Source organism: Vulpes vulpes, unplaced genomic scaffold, assembly GCF_048418805.1.
Source record: "Vulpes vulpes isolate BD-2025 unplaced genomic scaffold, VulVul3 u000000648, whole genome shotgun sequence".
Classification (NCBI taxonomy): Eukaryota; Metazoa; Chordata; class Mammalia; order Carnivora; family Canidae; genus Vulpes; species Vulpes vulpes.
Window position 1 is genome coordinate 269,943 of NW_027325769.1, and position 12,521 is coordinate 282,463.

General features: G+C 39.1%; 1 protein-coding gene and 1 long non-coding RNA gene across 2 annotated transcripts in view; both read left to right on the plus strand.

The window, feature by feature from the left end:
* The window catches only part of LOC112922134 (uncharacterized), a 153,175-nt gene that overhangs the window by 112,700 nt on the left and 27,954 nt on the right, over positions 1-12,521 (plus strand). The gene's annotated exons all lie outside the window — the stretch shown is intronic.
* On the plus strand, positions 7,358-10,598 carry LOC140597279 (uncharacterized). Its single transcript, XR_011999144.1, has 3 exons — positions 7,358-7,587; positions 7,852-8,040; positions 9,586-10,598. It is a non-coding gene; the product is annotated as an uncharacterized lncRNA (long non-coding RNA).

Below are 12,521 nucleotides of genomic sequence, written 5' to 3' on the forward strand. Positions count from 1 at the left end.
TTACGAGACTGTCTTACATGACTTCCATGAATAGATGGATTGCGACATCTTTGTTAGTGGCAGCACAGAAAAGAAAACAAAATTCTGCTTGGATTTATGAGAAGGACCATAGTGTAATGGAAAGGGCATCAATCGCAGAGTCAGGAGAACCTCATTTTAATCTCACCTCTACTACTCATTAGTATTGTGATTTGAGGCATTTTCAACTGAGCTCCAGCCTCTTCATGTTTAAAATTGATTCTGTACTCGGCATTGTGCTAGAATAATAACTTGCCCACATAATGGACACTTCATAAATGTTTGTTCCCAGCCTCAGTCTCCCTTCTTTTTTTACCATAACACCAGCTTCAGAAAGAAAAGGTGAGAAAGTAAACTCAAATTCTTTCTACAAAAAATGGCTGCTGTGAATCAGTTTTATTGAGACATGCTTAAAGGAATTAAAACCCAATCTCAGAGCTCCTGCTTATTGTTGAAAGCACCAAAAGCCATGGGCATTATACACCCAAGGCCACTTAATCAGAATTTCAGATGATCTAAAAAAAATTTTTCTGTAGGCATATTCCATTTCTTAAAACAAAACAAAAAACAAAAAACCTCACTTCCTATATGGCTGCCATAAAATGCGTGTTCACTTATATTTTGAGTCGGATTTCATTCTCAGGGGGTGCCTTGGTGTTTCTGTGACCCAAGCAAGGGGTCCCTATGCCTTTATCACACGGTTTCTTCTTGACACAGCTGGAAATATGATTGCCTCAAGGCCCATCACAAAGCAGCGGGATCTCTGCTATGGGTCAGCGGCACAAGGAAGTGTTGCCAAGATACAACAGAAAACACAAGACCCCCAGGTCTCCCTCTGGGTTTCTGGAGCAGTGATCTTTGGCTCAGCTGTGGAAATTTCAGTTCATTCATTGAAAGCCAAACACACCTGTCCCCCAGAGAAGAACATGCCTAATAAAGAGACTTCCTCCTTGCTGGCTAGTCTTGTGGTTTTATTCAGCCCTTAAAGACAGTGTGGGGCCTGAGTACCCCCAGAGCAGCCTAGCCAGGGATGGGAGCAAGCCCCAGAGATGGTCACTGAGGTACAAAAGCACCAGCCAGCATGGATACCTGAGGGCTGTGATCAGGGCACTCAGAGCTTGCCTTGGCTCTGAAACATCAGATGGAGCTCAGACAAAATCAGGTTTCACTTAAACTTTATCCATCTGCTGACAACCTGTGTGCCTTCTCTCTCATTCTGTGGCTATTCTTTGGTACAGTGCTTTTTATCTATTTACTTTCAGAGCACAACAGGGATATTTATCCCTTAATTTATATATATAGGCCTATACCTTTAAATATCATATTTATGATGACATTAAGAGAATAGGATTTCCAACCAATTTTTTTTTTTAAAGAGTGGCTGCAGTATCAAATCAATCTTAACCCATGTCCTAGGTGGTAGAGCTCAAAAGGAAAAGTTCTCTTCTGTTACGTTGTCCCAGAAGGCCCCTTTCCAGGGTAAGGGACTAATGTCCTGAGACTGTAGCTTTTCTCTTGCATTGTTCCCTAGCAGTGCAAACTATTAGTGTATAGTGCCATGGACCTCTATCCTTGAGGCCCCTGTCAGTAATTGGTGTTCTGGAATTACTATAAAAGCACCTTGTCCTCCTATATCTTGTTTTTTTTTTTAAAATGTATTTACTTATTATTTATGGTAGCCAATGGCTATAGTTAACCACATCCTGTTCTTTGAGGAGTACTTTAAACATAGTTAGCCCTTCATTTTAATATTTATTTCCATATTCTAAAATAGAATGCTACCTCTATTTACATTTTATTATGGTAGATACAATTATGTCTCTTATATCCGTTTACATTCCTCCATCTTTCCAGTTTGTGACAATATTTGTATTATCTGACAATGGAAGTCACTGTTGAGCCAAGGAGCCTATTACCATGTTTCCATTCTTGTTCAGGTATTTTCCCTAGAGCCGAGAATTTGGTCATTTAAAAAAAAAATTGCATTTAGTTTTCTCCATCCATGCTAAGTCTTTCCAGTGATTTCTATAGCATAATATTCAAGGCACTGTTTTCTAGCACATTAAGTATAGTGACTGACTTAATTTTCACAGAAACTCAGTGAGGTAGGTACATTATGATCCATTTTATTGATGGGAAATGTTAAACAAGGAGATTAATTGACTAGCATGGTGAGATTCTAAATGGCAGAGTTGGGCTCCTGCATCCACTCCCCCAACTTCAAGCATCACAGCCCTTGATGGAATTTTCTATGTAAGCAAGCCTAGCGGATCATTAGTTAGAAACTTTTTGTGAAGCTCTTTCTGCTATAGGTCCCTTGTTATCTGGTTTCACCTGGATTGCGTGCTTTCTACCTTTACACCCACTAGTCATACTTGTCCAGAGGATTTCCTTCTCTCCCTCCTGGGTGGCTTTCTTGGTTTTCTGGATAGCATTCCCTCTTTCTTGGTTTACCTTCTAGCTCTGGGTGGAGCCATCCGTGAGAAGGTTTCTCAGAAAAGGTCAGGGTGGACAAATACTTTTTTAGATTTTAAACATCAAAAAACATTTGCATTCTGTCTAGATAGTGCTGGGTACAGCAGTCACGGAAATTCTTACTCTTAGTCATTTGAGTGTAACCTGTTTTTTCCCCCTTATTGGAACTTTTACTGTCTTTCTAGTGTTGGAAAGTGTTGGACACAACATGGTGTGTCTTTTCTCATACATTATACTAGGTGTTCAGGAGGCTTTTTCAGTATGGATATACATATACTTCAGGTCCAAAAATGTCCTTGCAATATTTCTCTTGACCTTTTTCTCTTCCATACCCTATTGGTAGGATGTTAGGCCTCCTGGTTTCCTCTATTTTTTCAAAAAGGTGTTATTTCCTTGTTTTCCAAATCTTTCACAAATTTTATATTTGTATAAGTTTAGCTCTCACATATAAATTTCTAAGAACCCTCTCTGATCCTAAAATTAATCTCTGCCTTTTTCTTAATAGTATCCTGATCTTGTTTTGACAATAAATAGCTTACCTCTCTGAGATCATTAAATATAGTTTTATTAAACCTCTCTTTTGAGTTTCCTTTCTGCCTTTCTTGTTTTGATGTCCCTAATTATGTTAGAGGCTTTCTTCAAATGTCAAGTAGTTCTCAACTTTCTCTTAAGATTTTAAAAGTTAGGTTAGTAAGTGCAGATTGGAAGCTTGGTGTAGCTGGACATAGCTTGCCAACTGTCCAGTAAATTGGATAAAGATTTAGCTTTTTTCATTATGAAGTTTCTAAATGTCCATGCCCACAGGTTTTTCTCTAGGTACATGAAGTATTTGTGTAGAATTATATTGAAATTCAGCGTTAGATATGGGCGTTCCTAAAGCCCCTTTTGCTATTTCTGCAAGTTGGACTCCACCTCCCTATCACGTTGCTTAGTGTTGTCTTTTCCTTTTCTTTCCCCATTACTAAGTTCTTAGGTATTTCAATGTAGAGAAGTTTGGGTTTGTGTTGACTCATGTCCTCACAGTACTTTCTACCCCTAATCAACTTTACAGTTTTCCTAAATGAAGGCAGTTCTATAAAAAATACACACACACACACACACACACACACACACACACACACTGTTCAAGTTGTGCCACAAACCCAAACATCAATTATGGAGTGAAAATTTTTAATAGTTATATGATAGCTATGGATAAACTTGCCTTCTGGACTAGTGCCAACTTACATGTAATCCTTATTTCCTTATGTGTGATTACTGCATTAAGATTATTACATTTATCTTGAAGTACATTAATCTCCTTGTTGGAGTGACTGCTAAAACTGCACGTTTATTTATCTTTCGGAGGAGTGTGCTTCAGATTTTCTACATATTGGAATTCCTGTCTATTGACTTTCAATGGAACTCTCTAGACCCCTTGACAAACCTATCATTAAGGGCTCCTCCCCAAGCCCTTAAGGGCTGTAATAACATATAGGTGTAGATATACCTGGTTACTTAAACAAGATTTCCTACATGTGGAATCAAATTTCTTCATTTCCTGGCCTAACACTGGATTGTTTTCTGCTTCTTGAAGTTTCCCTAGATACCACATTATTTTGTTTCTACCTCCTATCACACCCTTTCCATTCTCCTTTGGTCCAGGTTCTCAACTTGACCTCTGATGTAAAACTGTGTTGGGATCCTATACTCACTCTTCTAAGTCTCTTTAGGGGATTCCATCCAGCCCATAGTTTTATGCTGATCACTCTCACACATTTATCATTAACTATGTTGTATTCCCAGAACTCCTGATTCTAGTGGCTGGCTTAACATTTTCATATGCTTAGCATGACCAATAGAGAACTTTTGAGTTACTGCTACCTGCACACACACTACCCCTTAGGTTCTCCCTTCTTCCCATTTTGAAAAATGGCACCAAAATCTCACCAGTTGTTCAAGTCACACATCTGACAATGATCTTTGATTCTTCTCTTTCAACTCACAAAAGCCATTTATATACACACTGTGGATCCTACTCCAGCAAACACCTTGAATCTGTCCAGTTCTATGCATTTCTCTCTCACCTTAGACAAAGACCTCATATTTCTTATGGACTACAATGGCTTCTTACTGGTATTTCTGCTTCCAGCCTTGCACACAGCAACCACAGTAAACTTTTTTGAACCCCAAATCAGATCATAAGTCAGTTTAAAATCTTCTAAAAGTCTCTGTAACTACAGCACAATACATCCACTGGCTTTTGGCCTGCCAAGTCTTGGTTTTTCACAACTCCAACCTCATTCCCTTTCTAGAGTCTTTCGACTAGCTCTTCCTCTGCCTAGAATGAGCTTCTCTATCATTCACACATGGCTCCATCTTTATTATTTTCATCTAAAATGTCACCTTCTAAGAGAATCCTTCCCTGGGCACCCATCTAGGGTATTCAGTCATTATCCTTCCCACCAGCCTATTTTAATTCTATGGATGACACATCACTATCTGATATATTTTGTTTATTGTCTGTTTAATTGCCCCTACCAGAATGTAAATTCCTTGAAGGCTATGACCTTATAAACCTCATACAACTTAGTATAATCAGTGTCCAGCACTAAAAAGCACTATTTATTGAATGAATGGACTGATAAATGGATTAGAGGCACTTTAGAAGTGAGAAAACCAGAGAGAAAAGCAACTTGCCACAGATGACGTACATAGCAGGCTATTTGGCCTATTGCTTTAAATGTATTCATTGTCTTAATGACCTCCACTATATCCTATAGCTACTATTTTTAATTATACTGTTGGTTCCATCACTTTGAGCAGTTTAGTTTCTTATTCTAGAGTCTTACCTTACCAGCATTATCCCACTTGAGGGTTCTATGCCCAGAAGCCAACTATATGTTGTCACTGGTCATCTTTATCCTGAGGTAGTTACAAGCTTTGTTTATAAACTTTGAGAACTTTCTTTTTGGCTGTTATTTCCTGTTGACCCACTAGAAACCCACCTTCTGCCAAACCAGATACTTAATAGTGTTCATGCAGAGAATGGGATTGTAAATCCACAGGGTAATTATGGTTTGCTGGAAAGAGCTTTGCCTGGGGAAACCTGGCTTTTCATCTATTTCTGTTACCCAGGAGCTATCTGATCATAAGTAAGCCCTTAACACCCTAAGCTTCAATTTTGTTGCCTGCCCAGCTTTGCCATGAGCAGAGGAAAATTAAAAAAACAATCCACTCTTACTCTCTCCCACTCATCTATTTGGAATAATACATATGAAAATTCACTTCACAGGGATTAAGTGAATTCATAAATAATCCAGTTAGTTGGATTAAATGAACTCATGAATATAAAAACATTTTGCCGAATGTAAAATGCACTACAGATGTCGGGGATTAAATGTAAGGGATTGCTCACAGGAATCAGTTCCTAATACATTAAATATATGGCCATCAGTAAGTGTGATTGTTTAAAGTCCCCATTAAAAGCCAAACTTTCAGAACAACTGTCTTCTTAGCTAGTATACTTTTGAAATGAGATTATTGTGTACACAGTAGCCCATCCAAATGGTATAAAATGAAAACTGAAAGCTCACTCTCACCTCAAACCCCACAAGTATATTGCCCAGACCCAAGCAGTTAGCCTTAGCTTGCCCTTTTTAGTTACTAACAATAATTACCTAACATAATAATAGTTTTGTACCTGACAGTGAGTCCAACATTATTATAAGCCCTTTATACATTAACTCATTTTGATGTTCACAATAACTGTATGGCTCAAATATTACTATTATCCTGGTTGTATATATCAACATACTGAGCCATAAGGATGGGATTTGTCCACTGTCACACAGCTACAGATTATTAGAGCTCAGGCTCCAAAGGTCATGCTCTTAGACACCTTTCCAAATGAGTATACAGAGTATGTATAGAACATTCAGCTGTAAAATGTATCCTGATAAGATTTTTAATATCTTCTGGATTTTTTGTTATTAAAAATAAAGTACAAAACATAAAAAAATTAAGCCACCATGGACAACCCAGTGATTCTGTGTTTATCTTTAGCATACATTTCTGTACATGGAGAGCTGAAACAGGACATATATATTAAATGTCTCAAGTGATACCACCAGAATGCCTTCCACAATGAATAGTAATGTTCACCTAGAATCTACAAGCCACCAGATAATTCACTGAGAGGACCTGTGATTTTTATGTGTCTCTTTTTTTTTTTTTTTTTCTGTAATTGCTTTTTAAATCTGAGTGCTCTGCTGTTTGACAAGGGATTTTACCACACAGTAAACACAACTTTTTGGGAAAAGTTCCTCATATTCCTGTGGGGTGATATCTCAGCTCCCGGGCAGGGGGTTAGCAGGCATCTGATGAGCTCTCTGCTTCTGCTGCCTGGTATCCTGAGGCTCTGGAAAAATTGCTGTGAGGCTATTCACCTTGGCTCAGCCTGAGATCTACTCTGACAGATTTATTGGCTCTTAAACCTTTACCCAAGCAGAACCTCTAAACCAATATACGGTTTCACTCATTTGCACTCCAGGGAAAGAGAGCAGCCAAGAAGGGAGAGGAATGAGACTCCAAAGATGTAAGTCTACTCCTCTCTTGCCCCCTTGCAAACTTCTTAGGAAATGGAATTCATTTCTTTCCAATGAACATCCAAGCAAGAGTGCATAAGCAGGGGGGAGGGGCAGAGGGAGAGTAGACTCCCCACTGAACAGGGAGCCTAATGCAGGGCTCGATCCTAGGGCCCCAGAATCATGACCCGAGTTGAAGGTAGACTCTTAACAGGTTGAAGGCAGACTCTTAACAGACTGAGCCACCCAGGTGCTCCATGGCTGTGTTTGTTTGTTTGTTTGTTTGTTTGTTTGTTTAGGCAGAGTTTTCTCAGTCCATTGGCATGTGGAAATACATTGGTGAAAGGAAATTAGCAAGATCATTCAGTCAACCACTGTATCCATTATCTGATTTTTAGAGGAAAATATTGAATGAGAAACTTGCAGTATTCCTCCAGCTTCTATAAGAATGGAAGATGGAGAAAATGGCATCAATTTCAACAGGAGGGAATTTAGAGCAATAAGAAGAATACCTAAAGGAAGACCCTAGGTATATTATCCATATTTTCCTGTTGAGAAAACTAAAGCTTAGAGAGGGGTTAGATGACTCAACCTACCTTATGCAGAAAGGGGTGAAGCCACAATTCAAACTCTGGTTCCAGTTTCAGAGTCATATACCCTCTGCTGCACCCATTGGTGGTCTCCAAACCTGACTAATAACGCTAATTCCATCTACTTAATACTGACATCCTTCTATGTGCTACAGACACATGAAAATGCTGGATAAGATATCATGAAACTATTTTACATTTAGGCAAAGAAGAAAAGGAGACAGAGACTGAGAAATGGAGAGACAAAACCCTTACATGCCAAAAATAAAGAACCTCATAACCAATGTGGCAAATACAGGAGTGGAGTCCAGAACAGAGGATATCAGACATGACCACAGAACCTAACAGCCAAGGGTTGGGGTTTTTGACACATGGCCTTTGGGTAAGGAGAGGTAAGGAGTCAGAACTGAAATTCACACATAAAGCGAGGACCAAGGAAGACCTGCTCCCACTCTGTTGGGGTACTATAAAACATGTTCACTTACTAAAGCTACTGGCAAAATTCTCACTCCTCAGGTATCTGGGTGGGGAAAATTTCCCACAATAAATGGCAATTTAAAAAATCTGTGTCATGCATAGGCATAGCATCCAAATTTTAGCAGAGGAACCCCAAATGCAGATATTAATACAGATACCATAATATTTCTGACAGTGAAACTCCTGGTCCTCATCAAAGAATCAAATGTAAGACTCCTCTGAATGATTACTACCATATCCTAAAGTACACAAGAGAAACTATATCCTAACTGAAAAAATGCTCACAAAGGACAAATCAAGGAAGTAGCCACAAAATGGGAGAGTCAACATATACATATGGGAAAAATAGCTTTAGACCGTTAGATTATCTCAGGTTCTTGTGGTGCTAGCTATAAATTTAAGCATATTTACAATTATGAAAGTGATAAAGGGAGAAATTAAAAGCCCTCATAAAAAAAAAAAAACAGAAAAAAGAATTGGCGTTTAAGACAACCCAGTAGAGGGGCGCCTGGGTGGCTTAGTGGTTAAGCATCTGCCTTTGTCTCAGGGCGTGATTCCAGGGTCCTGGGATCGAGTCCCACATCAGGTTCTCCGCAGGGAGCCTGCTTCTCCCTCTGCCTATGTCTCTGCCTCTCTCTGTGTCTCTCATGAATAAACAAAATCTTAAAAAAACAAAGACAACTGAGTAGAATTCAAGATGAAACACTGTGGATAAAATTCAGCAACAACTAGCTCTGAGAGTTGTTGGCACAGTGAAATAGAGAATTAACGACACAGAGGGTATTTCTGAAGAAATTACCCAGAGGGTGGCAGAGAGAGATAAACAGGTATAAAATCAAAAGATAGGTTTGGAGATATGGAGGATTAAGTTAGAAGTTTGAATTTAGCTCTAATGGGATTTCAGAAAGAAAAAATGGGAACAGAGCAATGCTCTACATGAAATGGGGATGACTTGTCAAGAACTAAGAAAAGTCTTGAAACCTCGCACTAGAGCGGCACACTGAATCCTGCACACAATATGCAAATCTAGTAGATTCATTATATGAAGAGTACAACACTGAAGCAAACAAGAGTTGAAGAGCCAGTAGGGAAAACAAATAACATACAAAGGAATAATCATTAGAATGGGAAACATCAGCAAAATAGAGACCAGAAAACAAATCTGATCATCAGAATCACCTGAGAAGCACATGAAAACACAATGTTTTAACCCTAGATGCTTTGGATAGCAGTAAACTATGTTTTGTCAAAAAAAAAAAAAAAGCTTTGGGGTGATCAAATAGGTTCAAAACCCTTTTATTTCTGAGCACCAACTACATAAACACACACATGTTCACATTATCATATACACTGAACTCAAGTGTGTGTTAGTGAAATTTACCCCCTACTCCTAAAAACCATGGAGAGGTTTAATCCAAAACCAAGGATAATTTAAAAAGATTTTTTTATTCAATCTCTAGGAGACTCATGCTAAATGGTGCCAGAAGATGATCCCCAAAGAAAAAGCAAAGGAGCTAGTACAAGCATCTCTGACCTCAAGATTCCTCAACACTTCTACTACTGCCCCCTCCAGTAGATCTGTTAGCATCGGAGGACACGTCACTCTGCCTCAGACCTCCGGAATCCTGTGTGCATGGTTGAGAAGAGTGAACAGCGTCCATTAGAGCATGTGGCAAGACATGACTCCTGTCTTATTTGATATTAAATACAAAAAGACACATTAACAGCAGAAATTTAGTCTACTTTGCCTTTATGGACTTCTGTTCTCAGACTACTGGTTGTTTATATAACTGCCATAAAAGGATAATTCTACATTAAAGTAATACTAGGTATAATTGGAATATTTTCTACGTACCCCCAACACAAAAAACCTGGAAGTCTCCAGAAGGGATGGAGGGCAGTGAGATTTCGTCACATTGTTCTACATGCATGTAGTAATGTTTGCTCTTTGTCCTGAGCTCCTTATACTTTTCCCCTTTCCACAGAGGATGCTTACATAAAATAATAGCATATTCACATGACAGAACTATGCTGGTAGAAAAATGATGCTTTAAACAGATAAATATTTAAAACTTCACTAGTAATAAAGAAAATGATAAAATTCTATTTTCTTCCATTAGATTAATGAGTTTTGTTTTTTATTTTTTTTAAATTGATGGTACCTAATATTGGTGAAGTTGTAGAGAAATGGGCACTACTTTGCTGTTGGGAGTATAAATTGGTATATGCTTCCTAGATAGAAATTTGGTAATATGTAGTCAAAGTCTTAAGAATTTACATAGATTTTCTGGGCAGCCCTGGTGGCGCAGCAGTTTAGCGCTGTCTAGCCCAGGGCCTGATCCTGGAGACCTGGAATCGAGTCCCATGTCGGGCTCCCTGAATGGAGCCTGCTTCTCCCTCTGCCTCTCTTTCTCTCTCTCTCTCTCCCCTTCTGTCTCATGAATAAATAAATAAAATCTTAAAACAAAAAAAAGGAATTTACATAGATTTTCTTTTCAACTCAGCAATTCCATGTAAAGAGTATATATTTTTTAAAATTGAAGGACTGCAGCATTGTTTATATTAAGAAAATTTGGAGGGGATCCTTGGGTGGCTCAGCAGTTTAGCACCTGCCCTTGATCCTGGAGTCCCAGGATCGCGTTCCGTGTCGGGGCTCCCTGCATGGAGCCTGCTTCTCCCTCCGCCTGTGTCTCTGCCCCTCTCTCTCGCTCTCTTTCATTAATAAATAAATAAAAATCTTTAAAAAAAATTGGAAACAACTTAAGTGTCACAAAACAGGAATCATTCCAATAAAACCTGGTGCTATACAATGCGATACAGTTAGGAAAGATATTCCTAACACAGAGGTAGTATTTTAAAAGTTGCAAAATTAAAGGTAATATAAAGCAATCTTTTTATTATAGATAAGAACATACAAAATCAAGGAAGAGACTAAGATTTGAGAATGATTATCTCTGGGTGGTGGGAACTTAGGGGTGTTTTTTTTTTCTGCACAATATTTTCTATAAGTTTTGCGATGAAATTTTATTTTTTTAATAAAGGGAAAATTGTGGTCACAAAAAATTTTAAGCAATATGAGATAATGCCAATTATGCCAAAATGAAGGTTGCCTTATGATTACAACTGTATAGAAATGTGTGGGGACGCCTGGGTGGCTCAGCGGTTTAGCACCTGTCTTTGGCCCAGGGCGTGATCCTGGAGGCCCAGGATCAAGTCCCGCATCAGGCTCCCTGCATGGACCCTGCTTCTCCCTCTGCTTGTGTCTTTGCCTCTCTCTCTCTCTCTCTGTGTCTCTCATGAATAAATAAATAAAATCTTTAAAAATAAAAAAAAAAGAAATGTGTGTATGAAAGGAAAGAAGGAAGGGGGGAGGGAGAGGAGGAAAAATCTCTCAATAATGCCTTTCTTTGGCCTGTGGAATAGGAAGCAAATGTTCTCTGCTTTTATGAATTTCTCATACTTTCTAATATAGTACCAATTTTATACTAGAAGGAAATTTAATAATCAGGATCTTCCCATTATATTTCATTTTATATACCTCTTTGCCATGTGAAGTATCCAGTTAGAGTCCTAACACCAAGTTTCTGGGCTCCATCCAGGCCACTGTATTAGCTAAGTATGCATAAAATATTACTATTGAATTTATGATTTCAATCAGAGGAGGCTAGAAGACTCTTCTAGAATCCTCTCACAAGTCTATCAGGAATCTGGGTGGGATTAGACCTTCTTTGTCTCCACTCTGTATTCTGTCTGGGTCTCCAGAGGGAGTGGAGAGCAATGAGATTTTGGCACCACTGTTGCAGACTCACGTTGTAGTACACTCGCTTTCTGGCGTGAATTCCTCACACATATGCTCTGCTTCTCTACTCCAGAGCAGAGGGCTCCTTGCCTGCACCAGTCTGGATGTCAGCAGGTGGCCTCCTGGCCCAAAAAGCTTTCTGTATGAATTACTGTGTGTGGTTTCTGCACATTGAAACTTGGCACCCACACCCTCCTTATCCCTGTGCACATCCTCCATATTCCATTAGAAACCATCCAGATTCTTGGACTGGATATTAGCCAAAATCAGACTTCAAAGAATCACCTAGCTTCCATCTGCTAAGATACCACATTCCCTTCTCCTTTTCAGCTCCCAGGCTTGTCTCCACAGAGCCACCTGCATGAACTGATCTTGCCCCTCTGTGGCCCAAGAATCTTCTGTGGCTTCCTATCACATTCAGGATAATGTATATTCCATAGATGGAAAGTAAGGTCCTTCCTGGTGTGTCCCCAACTTGTCTAGTCGGCTTTCACCTTCACCAAACACTCCGACCTTCTCTATTGCTGTAATGCATGGTCTCTGGACTTGACCTACTTCCTCACTTGTCTCTGCTTTTCCACGTGCTCTTCTCTTGCC